Source organism: Canis lupus, chromosome 27 (assembly GCF_011100685.1).
Source record: "Canis lupus familiaris isolate Mischka breed German Shepherd chromosome 27, alternate assembly UU_Cfam_GSD_1.0, whole genome shotgun sequence".
NCBI classification, from domain to species: domain Eukaryota; kingdom Metazoa; phylum Chordata; class Mammalia; order Carnivora; family Canidae; genus Canis; species Canis lupus.
Genome location: NC_049248.1, coordinates 6463151 through 6485236, shown reverse-complemented (window position 1 = coordinate 6485236; position 22086 = coordinate 6463151). Strand labels below are relative to the sequence as shown.

Sequence of the window (22086 nt, the reverse complement as noted above, 5' to 3'; positions counted from 1 at the left end):
TAAATGTAAACATGTTATTACCATGCTTAATCCTTTAAACATTCCCCATTATCTGCAGAAATAACTCCAATCTCTTTCCCAGGTTGTAAAAGGCCCATCTAATCTCATTTTCTGTCACTCCATTTTCTTGTGCTCTGTTTCCATACTGACCAACTGCTAGTGGTTCCCTCACACTCCTCTTTTTCTTGAACACCTATGCTCATACACAGAATTTTCTTCTTTCCTTTCACTGCCTGAGTAACTCATTCCCTTTTAGAACCAAAGTCAAGCATTAGCTCCTCTAAGAAGCCTCCTTCAAATCTGTAGGTTGAACTCCATGTCCCTCCCCTGCTCCCATGGCATTTGGTACCTGCATCTCTCTCTCTCATCCCCTAACCTGCCAGATTTTATCTACATGTCTAATGGATGTGTTTGCTCCCTACAATGTCATAGATTCCATAAGGACAGGAACAAATTCATCATTGGAGCCTTGAAATAACACACAATCTAGACACGGTAGGCACTTAATGAATGTTTGAATGGAACAGGATGACCTGGTTGACCTTAGGATATCACCTTCCTTGCGTGGGCTCCAGTTTCTTCATCTGTAAATGAGTTGAGTTAAATTTTGTCTGTTAAAGGTTTCTCTCCCCTGTAATACCTCATGCTTTTGTGATCTTCTGAGCGGTGTTGATAGGACAGAGTTGTCCAAATGTCTTCTTTTCATTCTACTGCCTTTGGAATAGACTTAAAAAGAAGAAGAAGAAAAATAATGATAGCTTATGCTGCGTGTTACTTGGCACAGGCACTGTTGAATGGCCTTTAAAAGTAATGACTCATTGGGGCACCTGGGTGGCTCAATAGGTTAGGTATCTGACTCTTGGTTTCAGCTCATGTCATGATTTCAGGGTTATGGTATTGAGCCCCGTGTTGGGCTCCACACAGGGCATGGAGCCTGAATGAGAGTCTTTCTCTCCTTTTCCCTCTGCCCCTCCCTCACTCTCTAAAAAAAAAAAAAAAAAGTAATGACTTATTTGATACACCTGCTCAATGAGTGGGTATTATTATTATTATCCCATTTTGTATGTGGGGAAACTAAGGTACAGAGTAACCTTCCCAAAGTCATGTGTGTAGGAAGAGGTAGCACCTTCAGAAGATGTGATATAAGAGCCTGCACTCAGAGGTGCCTGGGTGGCTTAGTCAGTTGAACATCTGGTTCTTAATTTTGGCTCAGGTCATGATCTCAGGGTCGTGGGATAGAGCCCCACATGGAGTCTCAGGTCAGGTTCTGCATTCAGCAGGGAGTCTGCTTGTAGATTCTCTCTCTCCCTCTGGCCCTTCCCCCACTTGTGTGCGCACATGCTCTCTCTCAAATCAATCAATCAATTGATCTATCTTTAAAAAAAGTCTGCACTTATAATCATGACACTAGAATGCGTAGATGCCAGCCAGCCAGATGCAGAGATACAATAGATATGCTAAAGGGAAGAGTAAAAAATTAATGCTGAGTATTAGAAGGAGGCGGGAGGTTTGTAACTCATTCCCTGATACTCACACGAAGCCCAACTTGGTTCAGCACATGATAAGGAGCAGCACAATGGTACTTAAGCCACTAGTGGCCTTGTAGGCATTGTGTTGGTAAAAAGGAAGAAATTGGTCTTTATGAGGAGTGTTTGGGTATAATGAATTCTTCCTGCATTTGTCATCATAGTGCTAATTAGGCTATATTTTGTGGGCTTTAATGTGGCTCTGGCCAGAATTTCCTAGATATTTTATTGTAATTTAGCATTAGTCAGGCTTCAGTTAATGGACATAGGCAGCTTTATTCACCCTGGTGTGGGTCCCACCATTGCTATTATATCTTTTGATATTCATCCTCATGACACTAATCAGCAAGTATTGATTTAGACATTGTACATTTCCATAGGAATTCCATTTTAATTCAACATTAGAGTGCCATTAAAATGTAAAGGCAAGGGCATGCAGAAGTCGCCTTAAAGCATTACTGCCTCAGGAAAATCTGCTGGTTTTCCTCATTTTGCCAACTGTGCTTGGAGGAGGACAAAGGAGGGAGTAGTTTCCTTTATGATTCACACTGAGGCCCCATGGCTGCTTTATGACATGGCCCATTGGTCAGAGGTTGAAGAGTGGTGATAGAGGGAAGGGAAGGTGGCTCAGGGTGCGGGACACCCACTTATATCTCTGCCCTACCAAAGATTCTGCTGAAGCCTGCATCATGTAGCAGTATTCTCAAAGAATAATGGAAATGGGGTAGGGGGATGGATCTGGGAACGGAGAGGTCCAGCAGATCATTAGGATAGAGGAAGAGCAGTGGAGTTAGGCTTTCTCATGCTGGGAACACTCTAAATCCTTGGGCCCCTCAAGTAAGGATTCTCTAGGAGGTATAGTGCATCAAACTGAATCTTAAAAAGTCCTGTTATTTTTTTTTATTCTTTCTCGGTGAGAGCAATAGACAGGAATCTCTTGTTTTGTCCATCTATAATGTGTCCTTATGTCTTTGGCTTTCCCAGGTCCCATTGTCAACATCCTTCCCTTTTTCTTAGCTATTCTCCCCTGGGCTAGGAACACCCAGGATGCTCATCAAGGTCGAGAAGAGTCAAAGTCTAGGAGAGAGACAAAGAACAGATTCTCTCTCAAACCTCCAAAAGAACTGCACACATCTTGATTTCAAATTTCTGGCCTCCAGAACTGTAAGAGAACAAATTTCTGCTATTTTAGGTCACTTTGTTGTGGTAATTTGCTATGGTAGCCCTAGGAAAGTGATACACATGCTGAGGTAAGACATAAATTTCACCTGCTTGTTCCTGTGTAAGCCTCCCCACTGCTTGCAAGCTAAGTCCCAATTTCCTAGCATCCCTGCCAAGCATCTCCATGGGGCTAGGCCCTACACATTTCTCCATCCCAATCTCACATGTCACCCACCCTTCGAAACAACTTTCCTTAAGCCACGCAGAGCAGAGCCCTTTGCCTCATCTCTGCATCACCTCTTTCCCTTCTGCATACCTACCCAGCCCTCCGTTGGAGCTCCTATTCCACTCTGACAAGTATGATTGCATGCCTGTCTTCTTTCATTGTCTGTCTTCCCCACAGGCTCTTAATAAGCCCTTCTTTACAGAGTGTTGATTAATTGAGAGAAAGATGATTTCTTACTCATCTTTGAGTTCCTAGTGCCCAACATAATATGCCAGCACATAATACATGTTCAGTGGATGTTTGCAGGATGGAGGACAGGGTTGGCTTTCTGAGGAATGCTCATGTTTGGAAGACAAGGGGCAATAGTAGGGTAGGGAGAAGCAGCTGTTCTCCACATTGGCTTCCTTATCTATTGTCTACATTCCTCTTTGCTCCATGGTTCCCTGTTCCCATGTGTCCTGCACATGGTAGGCATTCATTAAAGACTGCCAAGTAATGGAAGAAAGGAGCAATTAAGGGAGGAAGTTGTAGTAGCAGGAAAATAGTTTGCTATGGATGGGAGCAGATAATGCTTCACCCATATACACTGTCCCATATGGATCCCTAATACAGATGTGATGGTGGACAGATAAGCAGAGCATTTTGTTTGTGCCCTAGGACTATACAAACCTCCAGAAGTGGCTGTCTCTGCAGACCCACAGACTTATTTTAAGGCCCTTTTGAAAAGAATAGTCATAGAATTATAGGATTTTGGAGTTAAAAGGTGCATTAGAGAATATCTATCTATGTTCAGGGATCTTCAAATTTTAGTTATGGGGAAGCCTGAAGATCATTTATATTCTGCTTCATTAGCATCTGTACTTGTATTGATGAAGAAGAAATTGAGGATCAGAGTGGGAAGGTGGCTTACTTGAGGCCACACAACTAATTACCATGGTTTCTATGATTCTATTCTCCTGTGTCACTTTGACATTTGTGTAGCATTGGTGTTCTTTTCCAATAGCATTCAAGAACAAGAATTTCTGGGTAGCCCGGGTGGCTTAGCGGTTTAGCGCCACCTTCAGCCCAGGGCGTGATCCTGGAGTCCCACATTGGGCTCCCTGCATGGAACCTCCTTCTCCCTCTGCCTGTGTCTCTGTGTGTCTCTCTCTGTGTGTCTCTCATGAATAAACAAACAAAATCTTAAAAAAAAAAAAAAAAAGAACAAAAACTGCCCACGGATGGCACCATGGCCTTTTCCACCTCTTATACACATTCTCCTGCAGTGTTTGATCCTTTTCTGACCTAAGAAAAGCCCAGGGCACATTGGTAGTGGGAAAAATTATTTCAGACATCTCATTCCCTATTACTCCTCCCTGGCTTTGCTGGCATGGACTTGCTGGATCTCTCCTCTTTGCCTGGCACCAACTCCCCACATCTCTTATTTTCCATACATATTCCATATGCCCAGGAAGATACTCATTTGTGTCTTCCACATATCTGTGTGGCTATGCTCTTCCAGAAACCAGTGCCTCACTCAGTTCCTTTTGAAGTGCCAGCCAAGCAAAAGAGGAAGATCCTGGCTTCACAGTGGAGATGCAGCAGTTACCATCTCCTTTCAAGCAGAAAAGCCCCAGTGGGTCTTAAGAATTCCTTTCTAGGGCAACTCAGGTAGCTCAGCGGTTTAGCACTGCCTTCAGCCCGGGCTTGATCCTGGAGACCCAGGATCGAGTCCCACGTTGGGCTCCCTGCATGGAGCCTGCTTCTCCCTCTGCCTGTGTCTCTGCCTCTCTTTCTGTGTCTCTCATGAATAAATAAATAAAAAATCTTTAAAAAAAAAGAATTCCTTTTAAAAAAAAATTCCTTCCTAACTGGCATAAGGAGATTTTGGATTCAGAAGAAGGTCAGTCTCTTTAAGTGACAGGATTGTGGAATTTGAAGTCATATGATCCAGCATTGTGTCAATGGCTCCTATTCCTAAAGCTATTTGAGCATTTAGGGGTCCTTACTTCATTTATCACAAATTCACCATACAGGGGACATCTTTACAGGGCTGGCAAATGAGGAATACTGAGAAAAAGTTACAGAAACCATATAAACATTGTGAAGACCTAGGGTGAGAAGACCACATAATAGCTCTGTGTTTGGGTCTACAGGAAGGAGTGTTGCAGAATTGCTGTTGGAACTAAGATGAAGGAAATAAACTCTAGGGCTAGGAGATGCTAATACTGATGTGCAGAGAAGGAAGAGAGGCTTTTTGGGCAGAGAGGCTCTTTCTTGGGCATGATTAAGGACAATCTGTCCAATGACATTTTTCACAGAGATAGAAAAAAGTCCTAAGATTTATTTGGAACCACAAAAGACTGCAAATAGCCAAAGCAATCTTGAGAAAGAAGAACATAACCAGAGGCATCACATTTACTGATTTCAAACTATACTGCAAAGCCATAGTAATCGTAGTATGGTATCAACGTAAAAGAGGCACACATCTAAAAGCAATAGAAAAGATATCCCAGAAATAAACTCATGCATATATGGCCAATTAATATACAATAAAGGAGTCAAGAATAAACAAAGTGTCCATCAATGGATGAATGGATAAGAAGGATATCCTGTGTGTGTGGGGGGGTGGAATAATATGGAATAATAATGGAATGTTATTCAGCCATGAGGGAGAAGAACATGCTGCCATATGCAACAGCAAGGATGGAACTTGAGGGCATTATGCTAGATAAACTAAGTCAGACAGAAAAAGCTGTATACTGTATGATCTCATTTGTAGGTAGAGTCTACAAACAACTGAACTCATAGATAAGGGGAACAGGCTGATTAGTTGCCAGAGGTGGGGAGGCAGGGAGTGAAAGAAATGGTGAAATGGTGAAACGGTCAAACTTCCAGTTATAATAGAAATAAGTCCTGGGAATATAATATACCGCATAGTGACTCTAGTTAACATTCTATTGTATGTTTGAAAGTTTCTAAGAGAATAGACTTTGAAAGTTCTCATCACAAGAAAAAAATTGTAACTATGTGGTGGACGTTAACTAAAATCATGTAATCATTTTGTAAAATACATATATCAAGTCATTATATTGTATATCTTAAACTAATTGAGTGTTACATGTCAATTACATCTCACTAAAACTGTAAAAAATAAGTGAAGAAAAAAACAGCACTCTTGCCCATACATATAATTTCTCCAATACCAGTTGTGTCACAACAATAGAGATGACATCTGACCTCTGGTCTACTTTGGAAAAAGCATCTGAGAAGTAGTCCTGTGTGGTATAAAGGCTCTGGGGCAGATATCTTGGGTTGTGTCCTGGTTCTGACATTTACTAGCTGAAGGCTCTGGATCTTAATCTCTTGGGGGAACTCAGTTTTCTTGTTGAAAATGGTAATACCAATAACTCCTTTTTTAGTTTGTTTCAGGGTTAAATTAGTTAATATTAGTTAATATGAGTTACTATTAGTTAACCCTGGGAGTAGAACACTCACAGGATTCTTTGACACTTAATAAATATTCAATAATATTAATAAATAGTAACAGTTACCAATATATAACATTAAGTGGGAAAAACACAACTTGCACACTGATACTTACATTTATTTAAATGTGGTATAGTTTTACCTTTACTTAAAATACATTTGAGTGCTTAGTGATTATCAAATAGGTTTATCATTATGTTTTTATTTTTATAGCTACTGCTTAAGTAATTGGGTCATTAGGTGGTGTTCGTTTTCCATCAGTTATAAGAGGTTAGCTTCTGCAGCCCCCTAACAAGTTAGACAATTATCTAAATTGCAAGCATGATGTCAAGAGAGCATATTCAGCTGATGAAGAGCTTACCTTTATGGCACAATATTAATGGCAATCATCAAAACCTTGTCTTCTAATGGGATTGCCAGTAAATAGGTGAATGAGCTTGGTTCCTTTAAGTCTGGCATCACGGGCCCATTCAGCCCAAATGTTTAGAATTTCTTAACAAATCCATATTTTGCATAATCACACTAGACATAGATCGGTTTGGGACCATGGAGAAGAACTCCGACCCTCCATTATGCTCTACTAAATGTAGATGCCAAGTGATCTGCTGATAAAGTTTAACAGTTGACTCTTGGGGGGCAGGGGGAAAGCCCTGATTTGTAGCATTTACCAATTTCGGTGGTGTAAATGCTCCTACCATGGCCAGTCTCAAGCTACCACTGAATGCATAGTCTGAAGGAATTTCAAGTTACCAAATGCAGAGTTTGGGGAAAAGATGCTAACGACCAGCTCTCATGTGCTAGTGCCAGCTGACTCCAGCACCTCAGGGCCTCCCAAAGTAGGTACATCTCTTGTCAGGGAAGTGAAATTTTAGGAGTCAGTTTGGCAGGAGAGATATTCACTCACCAGGTCCTTGCATTACCAACTCTGGTATTAAATAGTGTTTATTCTGAGACAGGTGCTCTTCTAAGCTTGTCACAAATATTAACCCGCTTAGTTCTTAAAGAAACCCGCTTAGTTCTTAATTCTTATTTATAGAGACAGTGACTGAGGGACAGAGACATTTAGTAATGTGCTCAAAGTCACTCAGCTGGCAAGTGGTAGAGATCAGATTCAGATGTAGGCAATCTGGCTCTAGTTACAGGGGCTTTGAACCATTGCACTCTGTACCCTGTTCCTTCTCAGTCTCTATCTTTATCTCTCTATCTCTGTCTCTTGAAAACAAAAACTGATGTAAACTTTTTAAAAAAGTAAGCTAAAAATAGAGAGGGAGGCAAACCATAAGAGGGTTTGAACTCTAGGAAACACCTGAGGCATGCTGGAAGGGAGGTTGGTAGGGAGATGGGGTTATTGGGGGGTGGGCATTAAGGAGGGCATGTATTATAGGCAACTGATGAATCACTAAATTCTACCCCTAAAACTAGTAACATAGTATATGTTAACCAAATTGAATTTAAGTAAAGAATTAAACGAAACTATGTAAACTTTATATTTATCACACCGTTCTTTTGCTTTCCTCCTGCATTCAATACACATTATAGTTATTTTATCCTCTTATTACATCTTTTGTTTATGTACCTCTCCTACCAGACTATAAACTTCCTGGGATTAGGGACCAGAACAGGCACTCAATGAATTGTAGTTGTCTGTGTGAATGAAACTTCCCTCACTCTCCCACTGGATCTGTCTCCTGTCCTAGAATGTAACATGTGAAGGCAAGAATGAAGACTATCTTTGCTGTCATATTAGTAATTAGCACTGCACCTGGGACATAGGTGGAACTCACAAATGTTTGGGACACTAATGGATTGAACTGTGTGCACTTGGACTTTTAGTTGCTTCCAATGTTACCCTATTAAAGGTAGCTCGTATTCGGGCACATCCATGAACTCATATAGCACTTGCCTTTGTCCATCTCTATGTGCTTGTCTTGGTTTCCTTCTTGGATTCTGACATGAGCCAAAGCTGTGTCTTTTTATCTCCATAGCTCGGGATCTACCATAATGCCTACTGTTTCATAGGCATGCCAAACATGTTTTCAGGTTGAAGCTAAAAGAAGATGTTTAATAAGCACTCGTTAATGGTGGATTAGTAAGGCAGATATTGTTCCTCAAAGTAGGCCATGTCTGATAGGAAAGGTACTTGAGTTATTAACACAGGTGATTTAATATATATATGTATATATAATATCTGGGATGTTGGTTACAGAATGACAGATTGAAGGATTGTACTGACGTGCTGTGGATGACTTTGAAAATTATTTGAGAAAAAGAATAAGGTTTTCCAGGAAGAGTATTGACTGGGGAGCCCAGAGTTCAGGATTTGAGATCTGGTTTGTCCCCATGTACACCATATGACCCTAGAGGAGTTCCACTTCACCGTTCCGGGATAAGATATCTGTAGGTCTTTCCAGTTAATTGTTCCTGAGTTAAATGTCTAGTGTATCCTAGAAGAAGGGAGTTAATGCCCCAAATTGCTCTGGAACTCTAAGAGTTAAACGTGTGCCCAACACTGAATATTGAGGATGCAAAAGAAATAACATGTGACTATGGAGTTGAACAATTCATTTCATAAATCTCAATGAAACATAATGACCTGATTAATATTAATTGCCTTCTCCATTCTTTCCAGGCATAGGGTGAGGATGGAGGAAAAAAGAAGGAGGGAAGAGAACAGAAGGGACTGAATTCTTAAGTGGTGTGATTCAATTACCTCCGAAAGATCTCTGAAGATTAGCGTGCAATTACTACTAATTGCAAATAGACTGATAATGATTACAATTCATCACTCTTCTTGGCCTTGTTCTAAACAAGACCACAGGCATTAGTGCGGATTAATCACATGAATGCTCAGTGCTCCAGGGGCTGTGGTCACTAAGTTTTGGATGATTCTGTATTCTGAATGGTGGAGAAACAGAGTCTCAGGGATTGCTAAGGACATCCAATCCCACCCTCGCCCACCACCCACCTCTCTCCCCTACCTCACCTAACCTAGAGACATGAGTGGCCCCTCTTCTGGTGACCATACTTGAGAAAGCAACAACAACAAAAATACCCTTCCTTTAATCTGGGTCCCAATTGCTCATATTTGGAAATTGTATCCAAGTGACCATCCTACCTCCTTCTTGTTATGGTGGATTCTGTAACTGGAGCCTAGGAGCTAGAAGCGTGGACACAGATGCTAGAGAATTCAGTTTTGTTTCCATTTCTATGGACCTAAACAGCAGAAATTGGGACCTTGATTTTCTTGCCTATAAAATAGAGATAATACTTTGCCTAAACTATGATCTTCTCTTTTGTTTTGTTAAAGTGGTAATTATATGGGAAACCCAACATGGGTCTTTGAGAAAGCTACTCTGTATATATAAATTAGAAATTATTTTAGGCTTTCTTTTGGTATTTCTAAAGAAATCACTTATGGCTCTGTGTGTCAGAAAACTCATGGCCCTTTCAAACATAAAAGCAATCTCGTGCAGCCATTGTTATTAATAAGTCACCCTTTGCCCCCTTGACAACAGAAAACATGGCAAATGTCTGGTACCATGAAACGGTCAAATCCGGACATGATATGAGGAGGCATTTCTCTGGAGAGGCTGGCACTGCTCCGTACCCACCACAGCCTAGCATGGCACGGATGTGGTCAGTCAGTTCCTCCTCACCACTCACACATGGGTTATCCATCTGTTGCTCCTCTGAAGAAGCTTTGAATCCCATCCTCATTTCTTTATGCTGATTCTTCATTGAAAAACTGTACATCATTATTAAAGTTAATTTTTTTTTAATATCCACTGCTCCCCCCCAAAAAAACAAGCAGCCCAAAAAACCCAAAACAAAAAAAACTACAAAAAAACAAGTAGCCACACTAAAAAGCAAAGGATATAGCTTCCCAAAGCTGATGCAACTTATCTTTGGTTTATTCTTTGCCTTGGATTACCCACATTGAGAAATAACTTGTTAAAATACTAAAGTTCTGAGTACATCAGTACCTGATTCTATCAGTGGAGAATTTCCTGCTATTTGCCTTGTACAGATTGCTTCTTGGGGGAATGGAGCTGACCTCCCTGTAGGGAATTGAAAGTTTGCTTCTACCATGACAGAAGAGAACTATAGCACTGTTAAATGCACCAGCCCATTCTCTCCTGTACTGCACTTCTACTTTGATCCCCAAATAAGGAAACCTCATTCTAAGAGGCATCAGACAGAGGAGTCCCCCCACTCCCACAAAGCTGCTTTGTTGTTTTAGAGTTACGGATACTAGAGAATCAGTATGAGCTAGTCATTGTCTTGTTTTGTCTGGACACAAATAGCCAACCTCATTGCTTATTTCTACTAACATAGAAAGGTAAGCATGAGTGGGTATCCTTATCGATATTTTATAGAATGATTAATTTAAATAGTTCTTCTGCAGACATAGTAAATAATTTTTCATGCCCATTTTACAGGTGGTAATCTAAAGAGTAATTTTCAGAGTAAAATCCCAGTATTGGAACACTAAGCTCTTGAGATATACCCCAGTACCCTTACAATCTCTGGAGCTCTTGGGGCACCCCAAAAGCTATGGCTGACAGATTATATCCAAGGGTCTAGTCCTAAAAACCCCACACTCTCACAACTTCGGCTCAAGTCTGTGTTCACAATCAGCACACACAGTTGTCATTCTTTTTTTTTTTTTTTTAATTTTTATTTATTTATGATAGTCACAGAGAGAGAGAGAGAGAGAGAGAGAGGCAGAGACACAGGCAGAGGGAGAAGCAGGCTCCATGCACTGGGAGCCTGATGTGGGATTCGATCCTGGGTCTCCAGGATCGCGCCCTGGGCCAAAGGCAGGCGCCAAACCGCTGCGCCACCCAGGGATCCCCACAGTTGTCATTCTTAAGTCACCAGGAAAATGTGGCAGTAGAAAAAATCCAGGGCTTTGCTACAGGCCTGAACTCAGTTTCTCATGCAACCAGATGCTGGAATCCATCAGGCTGCCCTGGGAGTCACAGCTGCCTCTAATCTTCCCAGTTCCACTTTGATTTCAAATCTGTGCCACAGATACACCCTGATCCACTGGTTGTATACCTAGGGAGAGTTCTCAGACTCTAGTGAACAGGAAGTTACCTGGCAAGTCTGCTTAACATGCATTTAAATCCCATCCCAGTGTTCCTGGTTCACTAGGACTGCGGTATAATAGGAGAAATCTAAATTTTATCCAGCTCCTCAGGTGATCAGGTGCAGTTATTCTGTGAAGTACATAAGAGGCCCACTACTGAAGTGGGGGGGGGGGGCGGGGGGTCTCTCTGTCTGGAAATTCTAATCAGGAGATCTGAGACTTCATGCTGCTTTTCTTTTTTATTCTCTTCTTTGTGCTCAGTTTCTTTGCCTAAAAAATCGGAGACAGTAAACCTTTCTTGTAAGGTTCTTTCATGCCAGAGTGAGGGTCCCAGTGACAAAATTCCTGGTATAGGATTGTGTCCTCTTAAAATGATATGCTAGAGTCTTAACCCACAGGACCTAAGAATGTGATGTCACTTGGAAGTAGGGTCTTTACAGAGGTAATCAATCAAATGAGGTCCTTAGGGTGGATCCTAATCCAACATGACTGGTGTCCTTATAAAAAGGGGGAAATTCAGACATAGGCATAGTTACAGGGAGAATGCATGTGAACATTGGCATTATGGGGGCAAAAGCCAAGGAATGCCTAGGACTCAGGAGAGAGACCTAGAACAGATCCTTCCCTGGCATCTTCAGAGAAAGCATGACCCTGGCCACATCTTAATCTTGGACTTCTAGCCTCCAGAACTGAGAGTCAATGAATTTCTGCTGTTTGAGCTGTGTGGTTTGCAGTACTGTGTTATGGCAGCCCCAGGAAATGAACACAATGCCTAAAGCTTCTGGGACACATGAACCCCGTGTATTTTTGTCACTGGCATGTCTTGTTAGAGGCTTGTCCCCTGGGGTCAAAACTGATGAACATGGGCTACACCAAGGACAAGCCAAGGGCAGCTGAGTCCCTGATGTTTTACGTTTGGCTGGAGTGGAGACTCTTGTCATGAGAGGTTGACAGGGGGCCCATTTCTTTCTTGTTTCTTTGATTCTCCTGAGTAGTCAAGAGGTTTGTGCCACTCAGTTACTCCAGTACAAAAAGAAATGCCAGATCTCTTCACAGACCATGGGAATCTATTGAATCAGGTGATGGAGGAAGCAATGCATTGTGAGTGAACATTAATCAAACTCTTACCACAAGCCAGGTACTCTTCTCACTGCCATAGAAATGCTGTGATTACCCAGATAGCTCACAGATGACGAAACCAAGTCACAAAGAGATGAAGTCCCTTCACAGAGGTCACACAACTCAAAAGTGGGGAAAATGTCAGTCTGGACCAGTAGGCACAGAGAGAATGGCAGGGAACACAGAGTGATTCATTTAATAAAAATATTTTCCAAAAAGTTTCATTTGAACTAGTCATTGGAGAAAAAGAAGGAGATTGCAAATAAATAAATAAAAAATAAATAAAAAATAAAAAATAAATAAATAAATAAATAAATAAATAAATAAATAAATAAATAAAGCTATGTGTGGGACGGTAAAGGAAAAGATCTCTAGAGAAAGTAAAGCTTCTGCCCAGTGTGGGTGGGCTCACCGTGTCTAGGGAAGTCTAAGATTTTGGCCTGGTCAGAGCATTAGAGAAAGGCTCAAGTTTGCGGCTGATTTCCAGAGATGGTCACCATGAAGATGACCCCCTTTATTCTGGGATGCCCTCCCCTGAACAAGGCCTTGTTATCATCACATCATCATCCTGTCATCATCACTTTTCCATCGATGTTATTTTGCAGTTGATACATGCCTTTCACAGTATCACAGTATCATTTGCTCATTATGTCATGCTATTAGATACACAGAACTTTTAACCAGTTAAAGAAGAAACCCAGTTTCAGGAGATTTCAGTGATTTGTTTGCGATCTCCAGCCAGAGATCTGACTTTTAGAGCCAGGATATAAATCCAGGAGTGCTGACCTTCTCCACCTACCCAGGCTCTTTCTCATCTATCCTCTAGCCAGCCCCCGACTCTGGGCTCTGGGCTGCTAGGAGCTGTTGGGGTTGGGTGTCAGGTCCAGAGTTCTTGCTTCTCCTTGCCCCATTAATTATCCCCACGGCTCCCTGCCCAGAGGAATTCAGAACATGCTGTGGTTATTTGTGGAGCACTTTGTCTCTGGGAGATGGGGGCTTACGCAGCTCAGAAAAAGCAGCACTTGCCCACACAGACAACACTGCCCAAGGCTATTAATATACAAGCACAATAGCTTAATGACAAGGTGGAGTGTGGTTTACCCTGGCCACAGGACTTCTCAGCCATGGAGACTGTATTATTTTATAGCAACCCCAGCAAGAAGACTCTTGCCCCTCTTCTGATTCAGCATGTACCTTAGAAGACGAGAAAGGGCCTTGCATGGAATACCAATTGTCTGTCTTTGGTATCTTTCCTGGGAGATAAGGACAAATGGAGGCTTGAAGTCTTAAAATAATATTTGATTAGTGCCCCCCTCTTTTTTTTTCCTAAAGCATCCCAAGCATTCCGCATTTGTTGTCTTTCTCAATCTTAGGGTTATCTTTGTTTCTAGGGAAAGGGTAAACATTTTTAATGCATTTATTCACTCATAAAACACTTACTGAGTAGCTACCATGCACCTAAACCATCCTAGGCTCTGATGATACTAAAGGAGGAAGAGAGAGTTCATTTGCTCAAGCTCATAGCCTGGTGGACAAAGACATTTAATACATTGTGGTATCATAGTGCGATGATCTCTGTACCTAACCTAAGCATAAGAGGCTATAATACTACAAAGGAAGGAGTAGTTAACTCTTTCTAGAAAAGACAGAAGTCAAGGAGACTTCAAAGAGAAGAAATCATTGCACTGGCTCTCAGGGATGAATAGACATTTGGCAGGACAAAATGGGGAAGGGCATTCCATCAAAGGGAAGAGCAAGTGCAAAGTCAGGGAGATATGCACTAGCCTGGCAGCCAAGATAAAGGATGTAAATCTCAGAGAGGGAGGGAATAGTATGGAGGGGTACAAAGAAGATGGATAGCAAAGAGCAGACTTGCAAGAATCTGAATGTCTTTGGGCCCTCGTTTTGAAGTTAATATCCTTATGAGCCTCTCCTGCTCTTCTTTCACTAGGTGATACTGCCCACAATGTGTCTAGCTGTGTGCCCATGCCCCAGACTCAGGTGTTTCAAAGCCACCATGAGGGCCATGAAGTTTCCCTGCAGTCCAGACTGCTTTAAGAACTGTGGTGGTGCCCCCAGCAGGGACAATTTGGCTTCAAGAAATGTGGAAGGCAGAGTGATGGCCAAGGCAGAAATGATGGAATGAAGACAGTGAAAACCTATCAGTTGTGACCCATGAAACTCAGACCATTCTGATATATTTGGAGAGTTAGGAGGCTTTGAAGGGCCCTCTAATCAGCATACCAGGCTGGCCTTACTTTCTTATTTGCAACATTTAAGAACCTAGTGATAGACCCACATCTCATTAGTGTAAATTACCCAGGGCCACCTATAACCCTAGTCCTTTGCTCCAATGAAGATTGAAAGGCCTGAGGGACACCAAGATTGAACCATGAAATGTCATTAGCTGAACCTCAGTCCTCACAACTCCCAGAACTAATTATAGAGCTGGGAGTGGCTGGGGCCAGACCCCTCTGATATAAAAAGATTTTATGAAAGGCAAAGGGGGGGAGGCAACAATAATTCTCACCCTATTATATTCCTTTCAATTATTTACAGTACTAGGCACTGGTGGTGAACAAATATAGAGACTGGAATCCAGTGAGGTCACACTGGTGTTCTGGAAGCCAGTGATGCCGTATTGGAATCTGGGGACACCATGAGGCAATGTTTCAGCTGCCCCTGCATTCCTTACCTCCCATTGTTTCTTTCTCTCTCTCCACCTCCCCTTCCCCCAACAGCCAAGGTTAGGAGCACAGACCCCATGGTGAGAATTCTAAGTTTGATCCCATGTCCAGGACTCACATAGATCCTCCATCCAGGGTTTTAAGAAGACTCACATTTGTTCTCCTGAGCACAACAGAAAATGAATACTGGATGAATGCAAAACCAACATAGGGATAGTGCTAGTGAGTATGACCTGAAGATCATGTGAGTGCCCTTTGACCATGACAGAGCCCTTGAACAACAGCTCAGTAACATCAAAGGTCTATGTGCTCCTCAATGTTTCACAACCTCCCTAGTAGTAGTTGACACCTCAGCCAGTTGGGTTTTGGATAATGAAATGTGAGCATGGATACAAGCCACTTGAGGCCTGCCCTTAAAAATATGCTCTTGAATCTTCCAGCTCTTCTATGGTGGCCTTAGATGCCACATGTATCAGGTATAGTTAGAAGATAGGGAAGCTCCTTGACCCACCAATTTTTAGACTATTACATAAACAAGGAATAAATGTGTGTTTTAAGGATTTTTATTTATTTATCTATTTTAAGAGATGGAGAGAACACAAGCATGGGACAGGAGCAGAGGAAGAAGGACAAGCAGACTTCATGCTGAGCATAGAGCCTGACACAAGGCTTGATTCCATGAACCCAAGATCATGATGTCAGCCAAAATCAGAAGTCAAGCACTTAATTGAGCCATTCAGGCACCTCAAAAATAAGTGTTTTTAGTAATGCCATATTATTGATGTCGGGGCTATCTGATGTGACAGTGTAAGCCCCTTAGAGCCCCAGCAGTAGGCATAAACTTTATAAAGAACAAGGAAAGGGACCCCTGGGTGGCACAGTGGTTTGGCGCCTGCCTTTGGCCCAGGGCACGATCCTGGAGACCCGGGATCGAGTCCCACATCAGGCTCCCGGTGCATGGAGCCTGCTTCTCCCTCTGCCTATGTCTCTGCCTCTCTCTCTCTCTGTGACTATCATAAATAAATAAAAAATTTTTAAAAAAAGAACAAGGAAAAAAAAAGCCTACTGCAATAAATCTCTCTTTTTCTTGATCTAATGATTCATGTTTCAGAATAACCCTTGAGCTGCAGGTTAGAGGAAAGGTTATAGTACATGAGTCCTTGGACAGGCCCCCTCTGTCACTGCCTCAGAACTGAAACAATGTAACATCTCCAGGAGTAGTAGACAAAGGGAATCTTTCCTGGAACAGATCCCAACAGGCTCCCTGGAATTCTGTGCTATCAGAAATGGTAAACTAAGTAGCAACAAACTCTGGAAACAATATAAAATAGCCCACGGGTTTGTAGGTGCATGCAGGCACACACTCTTTTTCCCATGTGGGATAATCTTGCAATTTGTGCCTATCTCCAGGAGATTATATGACAGAGAAGACTGATTGGCATGCCCAGTTATAGTGGCTTTTATGGGTCCTTGGTTTCCATACTTCTGAATAGCTCAGGACCTGTTTTTGAAGGACTTAGACATCTTTTTGAACCAATGACATTTTTTTTCTTCTAGAAATCCTTTTCTACATTTCTAAAACTCTCCCTCTCTTCCTTCCACCTCTACCTATAGTCTTCTAGTTTCTCAGCTTGAACCTCTGACAGCCTTCTTATTATCTATTCCTGTGGTCATGAGAAAGGGGCACAATAGATATTTCAGAAGACAAGACCCCCCCCCCATGATTTCAATATATCCCCTTTAGAAAGCAGATGAGTCTGATTTGAGAGGACCCCAGAACATAAGGCTTCCTGGAGTCAGGCATTTGGCGATATTTATTAACTTAGTCACTGAGGCAGAAAACCAGAAACAGAGGACAGTTCCAGAGTTCATTCTATTTGGGTCCACAAAGCACCATATCAGGAGTCATTAAAGCCCAGGGATCGCACTAAGATATATACAGAGGAAGTTTCTGCTATACCCTCCCCATGACCATCATTTTCTTCCTAAGTATATGGCCTCCCCAAACAGATCCCTCTCCCCAGGATATTGTCAGCTTCATTTCTACCTGAGTACACTCCCCAAAACCAGCACTGCTCATATCACTCCTTTGCCTAGAAGCTTTCCAAGATTCCCTCCTGCCTTATGGAAAACTTTAACCTGGCATTCAAAGCCTCTGAAATCTGTACCCATTTTACCTTTCCAAGCCCATCCTTCTCTAATCTCTTTTCCCATACTTTCAAACTTCCCACATCACCCATATCCCATACCTCCCCACCACCTCCTGAAAGGTCACCAAGGCCCTGCCCTCTCCGATTGGAAAATTTCTGTAGGTCTTTCAAATTGTCACCCTGCCTTGTAGCCTTCCTGCTCCTTGCTGTCCCTGTGTATAAAAGGTCTCTCCCAGTTAAAAATGCCATAGCTCTTTGAACTTCCCATTTATATTTAACACATTCAACTGCATATTATAATTATTGCAGAGCTGTTTTTTCCTCCATGTTTAGAGAATGAGATCTTTGAGAATGTGAATCCTGCATATTCATGATGACATCCTTCATGGTGTATGCATGTCTGTGCCTTTGCAGGGTAGTTGCTCAATAAATGTATATGCCATTGAATTGAATACAGGGCAGGAGTTAGCTTAACATTAAAATTTAATCAGGCTATTATCCAAAGTGGCAATCAAGAGTTGACTAGACTTTCTTGAAATTTGATCAGATAAATCTTTAAAGAGCAGCCTTTCTTGGAAAAATAAAAGGGAGGGAGGAGGTGTTCAAGTCAACAGAAAAATAAATGGTAGCCACCTCATTTTTAGATCTTAGCCAGGAACCTGTCTTTCTGCAAAGAAGTCTGGCACCACACCCTCTGGAATGACAAATTGCAAGGCTTATGGGTCATGAGGTGGCACGGAAAGAGAGCACTCTCTCCATTTACCAATTGTTTTCCGACTCCCTCCGCTAATCGGGAATCTCCGCTAGAAAATGACACCGGGTGTGTGTTGTTGAGTTTCGCCTGCTCTCAGGCCTGCTGGTGCCTCCCAGACCCTTTGATCCTGGGCTTCTATTGTCTCCTGAAACCAATCCTTTCCATTTTGTATTTTCCCTCCTAGATCACCTGATACCTCTAAGCAACCAGGTGTTTCTTTGAGAAGCCAGAAGCTGATAACCTGGACTTGCTAATCTAACCCCCAGTCCATGTTCTTTGTAGTGGAAGACTCTGGGTGGAGATTCTTTCCACTGGGAGGTGGGTGCCAACTCTCCCTTTCAAACTTGTTCGTCAGCAAACCATAGAGGATGCCAGAGATGTTTGGGGCTACAGAAGCACCATTGGAATAAGTAAATAACTTTACAAGACAGTTATTTCAAGGTAGTATATAATTTAGATGTACAAGTTTTTGGTTAAAAAAGTAAATGAAGGGATCCCTGGATGGCGCAGCAGTCTGGTGCCTGCCTTTGGCCCAGGGCGCGATCCTGGAGACCCGGGATCGAATCCCACATCGGGCTCCCGGTGCATGGAGCCTGCTTCTCCCTCTGCCTGTGTCTCTGCCTCTCTCTCTCTCTCTCTGTGACTATCATAAATAAATAAAGATTTAAAAAAAATTAAAAAAAAAAGTAAATGAAATACCGTTACTCCTATTATTTTGTAGATATCACTTGACTGAATACACCTCCATAGCTTGATTATCAATTCCTTGGTACAAAAACAATGTCTTAGACATCTTTTGTGCCCCACACTATGTCTAGTCTTAAACTGAAAATGCTATAAGCACATACACCTTGTTGACTTGTTTCTTTGTTTCTGGATGAGACATTTTCTTGGATTATATACTTTACTAATTTTTTTCCATTAATTGTAACAACCAATTCAAAATAGTTGTTCAATATTTTATTAGTCCTCACTGAAGCTCAGTGAAGAGTAGGGATGATTGTCATTCTCTAGATATTTTCAAATCAAGAGAGTTTGGGATCAAGACCAAAGTGCTTGAGTGATTTCCCAGGCATCACTGAATAAGCCAGTGATAGAACCCCCCAGTTGGGAAAGAAAAATTCATGGGAACAGAGCAGGGATTTTTTATGTGGTAGGTAAATCCACTGAGCACAGTTAAGTGAAACATATGATTGGAGTTTCTAGAAGGGAGAGTCTAAATCCATCTTGATGCCAACTGGGTTCCCTATATCTAAAGAGAAACGGGTATAACAGAGTCTCAACACTATTTCAGGCCATTCTTCTTGCTCAAAGGGACAACCCATGAGCAACTCTTCCCAGAATTAGCCTCAGAAGGGTATGAAAGTGTGTGCTGAGGCACATGAGAGCAGAGGCCTGAGGTTGGGCTTGATCTCACGACTTGCATTTGACATTCAGCCAAGTACCAATTAACTTCTCCATATGTTTCCCAGAACACAGAGGGCCTTCTTCTAGCATAGGCAAGGCCTGTCTTCAAACACATCCAAAGTTGAGAGACATGTTATGCCAGCAGGCAGTGTCCTGGTTAGTTAGACACCTTAAACAAATGGATCAGGGCCTGCTATGGGACCATGTCAATACTGAGGAATAGATAGATACTGCATTTACACATAATTTCCAAGATTCCTCTAAAACTCCATGATTTTGGTCAAACTAAATGCATATCCCTTGGCTGGCTGGTCCTAGTGGTACACAATAATGCTTCTGTGACTTTAAATTCATGGGTTAATTCTAGGCATCTTCACAATCTGTGTTGCAATCTACTTGCATTAACATTCAAAACACTTTCAAAGGTTTTGTGTAGGCAATAAAGTGGACTGGTACAATATGAAGACCAAAGTCTTTCTTTGCCAATAAGACAGCTTGATTTTATCCAACCACCCCCTCCCCCCACCGAGTAAATCAGTTAGGTGTATGACATGAGAGTTCCCTTAAACTTGGAAGAAGCAAAGAATTTGGGATCAGAAAACCTTACTTAGTTCAGGTGCTTTGTTGATTAATTGTGCAACTTTGAGCAAATTACTGAACGTCCCTGAGTCTCAGTTTCTTCATTTGAAAAATAAGAACCTAATACCTAATTCACACGGGTATAAAAGGATTAAATGGGGTAATGTATGTATAAGTGCTTTGAAAATGGTAAAGAATGATACAAATGCGCCTTCCCATTGTTTTATTCACAGTGCTCCTGCCTGACTGCATCCACTTAACCCACTCTCCAAGATCTAGAATCAGATTTCAACCATATGGAATCATCCACGATGCAGCAGATGGGTTTACAAGTCTCTTGGTCTCTTCGTGTAACTAACAGCCAAGAAGTCTAAAGCTTGCATTGTTTACATGGAAGATGTTTCTTGCTCTTCTCTTGCCCGTTCCCACGCCATACCATCAGAACTTGCCACCTTTTTTGTTTTTTCAGTGCAGTTCTTTAACTGGGATCCTCTGCACATAGACTCCATCCAACTATTTCCTCCCCCTATCAGTGGCTACCTCGCTATAAGTTTAGCTCTACGATTTACAGCTTTTTCATAGTTGATGCCTGAATTGTGTTTCACAACAACCCTAGGAAGTAAAAAAAGAGTGATATTGTCATTCTTCTCTTATGGGCAGAGAGCCTGAGGTGCAGAGAGGCTTACTACTGAGAGATGCTGCAAGAATGGCTCATCTGACTCCAAGTCCAGTGCTCTTTTTCGATGCCATGCAGTCTTTTCTTCATAGAGGCAAACTGCCTAGAGCCTGAGGGAACTTCAAGAGATTTCTATCTTGCAGTGAGATAACAAAGACCCAGAGAAGGCACCGAGGGGACTTCCTCATGACTATATCTGTCATTGCTATTATTCCACCTCTGACCCTCAGAAGTCTCCATGTGAGCTGCTTCTGTGTATGTGGCCTGCATTTTGCTAGGGAGCTGGGAGATACAGAAGAAATTTGAATAATTCTCTGACAGTTAAGGAACTTACTAACAAGCAAGGGAGATAAAAATTAATGTATTAAAATCCTTAAAACAGCTCAAGGGAACATGGGAGGCATTCTCTCTAAGACCAAAATTTCTTAGACTCTGAATTCAAGTCTGGTCTCATTATTTGAGGTTCAAAAGTATAGTCCACATGGTAGATTTAAGTTTAAGCCCTCCCTGACTGGTCATGTTCTAAATTCCCACAGTGACCACCTGTGTCACTCCTTCAGCTCGTGTGGGTAAGATGGCTTTCCTATTTTAGTGGAGACAGGAAGGATACCGTGAGAAGGAAACCAAGAAAGTATAGTCTTTAGTAGCATTTTTCATGAGTGTTGCAGGCTTCCCCATAGAAAATAACTTCTTGGGTTAGCTTCCTGGTTTTTCCTTAATCAAGTAGACCTATTTCCTACTTAGCAGAATATTTCTAAAGGGGGAATTAAACATTTTACCTAATGATTGCTGAAGGAACCTGTGCTTTGTCACCCAACTTGCCTTGGGAAGGTGTATTGATCATGTTCTCAGGCCTTGAAGACTTGCAGGTTGTCCTGGAGCCCAGAGAATAGGGCTGCCTGAGGCTAGAACATCTACTAGGCACCCCACTAATGATGCTCTTCTCACACTCCACCTTGATTGTCAGAAAGCATCTCATAAGACTGTCTAATAATGGCATTCCTGGGCTGGCAGAGATGGCCCTTGGATAGGCAATGGCCACATGCTGGGTTAGTCCCAAATTTCTATTCTAATATTCTGTCTGCTAAGGCAGAGAGAGAGCTGAGCTGATGCAATTTTATGCTCTCTGAACACACTTACCAAAGCCACCTGGTCCTTAGGAGAGGCAAGATGGAATAAAAGTGAAGGAAGGCTCCAGGCCCATAGTCCAGGTTGGAACCTAGGATGAAGGAACAGAATAG

General features: G+C 42.0%; 3 long non-coding RNA genes across 3 annotated transcripts; 2 read left to right on the top strand and 1 right to left on the bottom strand.

The window, feature by feature from the left end:
- Positions 1-498: 498 nt before the first annotated feature.
- Positions 499-3227, bottom strand: LOC111092811. The gene is made up of 2 exons (XR_005379628.1): positions 3008-3227; positions 499-726 (listed from the first exon to the last, which is right to left on the bottom strand). It is a non-coding gene; the product is annotated as an uncharacterized LOC111092811 (long non-coding RNA).
- LOC102151325 lies at positions 2144-9648 on the top strand. Its single transcript, XR_005379627.1, has 3 exons — positions 2144-2381; positions 2511-2690; positions 9011-9648. It is a non-coding gene; the product is annotated as an uncharacterized LOC102151325 (long non-coding RNA).
- Positions 9649-15247: 5599 nt separating this feature from the next.
- LOC102151373 lies at positions 15248-21282 on the top strand. Its single transcript, XR_005379626.1, has 3 exons — positions 15248-15501; positions 18368-18501; positions 20403-21282. It is a non-coding gene; the product is annotated as an uncharacterized LOC102151373 (long non-coding RNA).
- Positions 21283-22086: the final 804 nt, after the last annotated feature.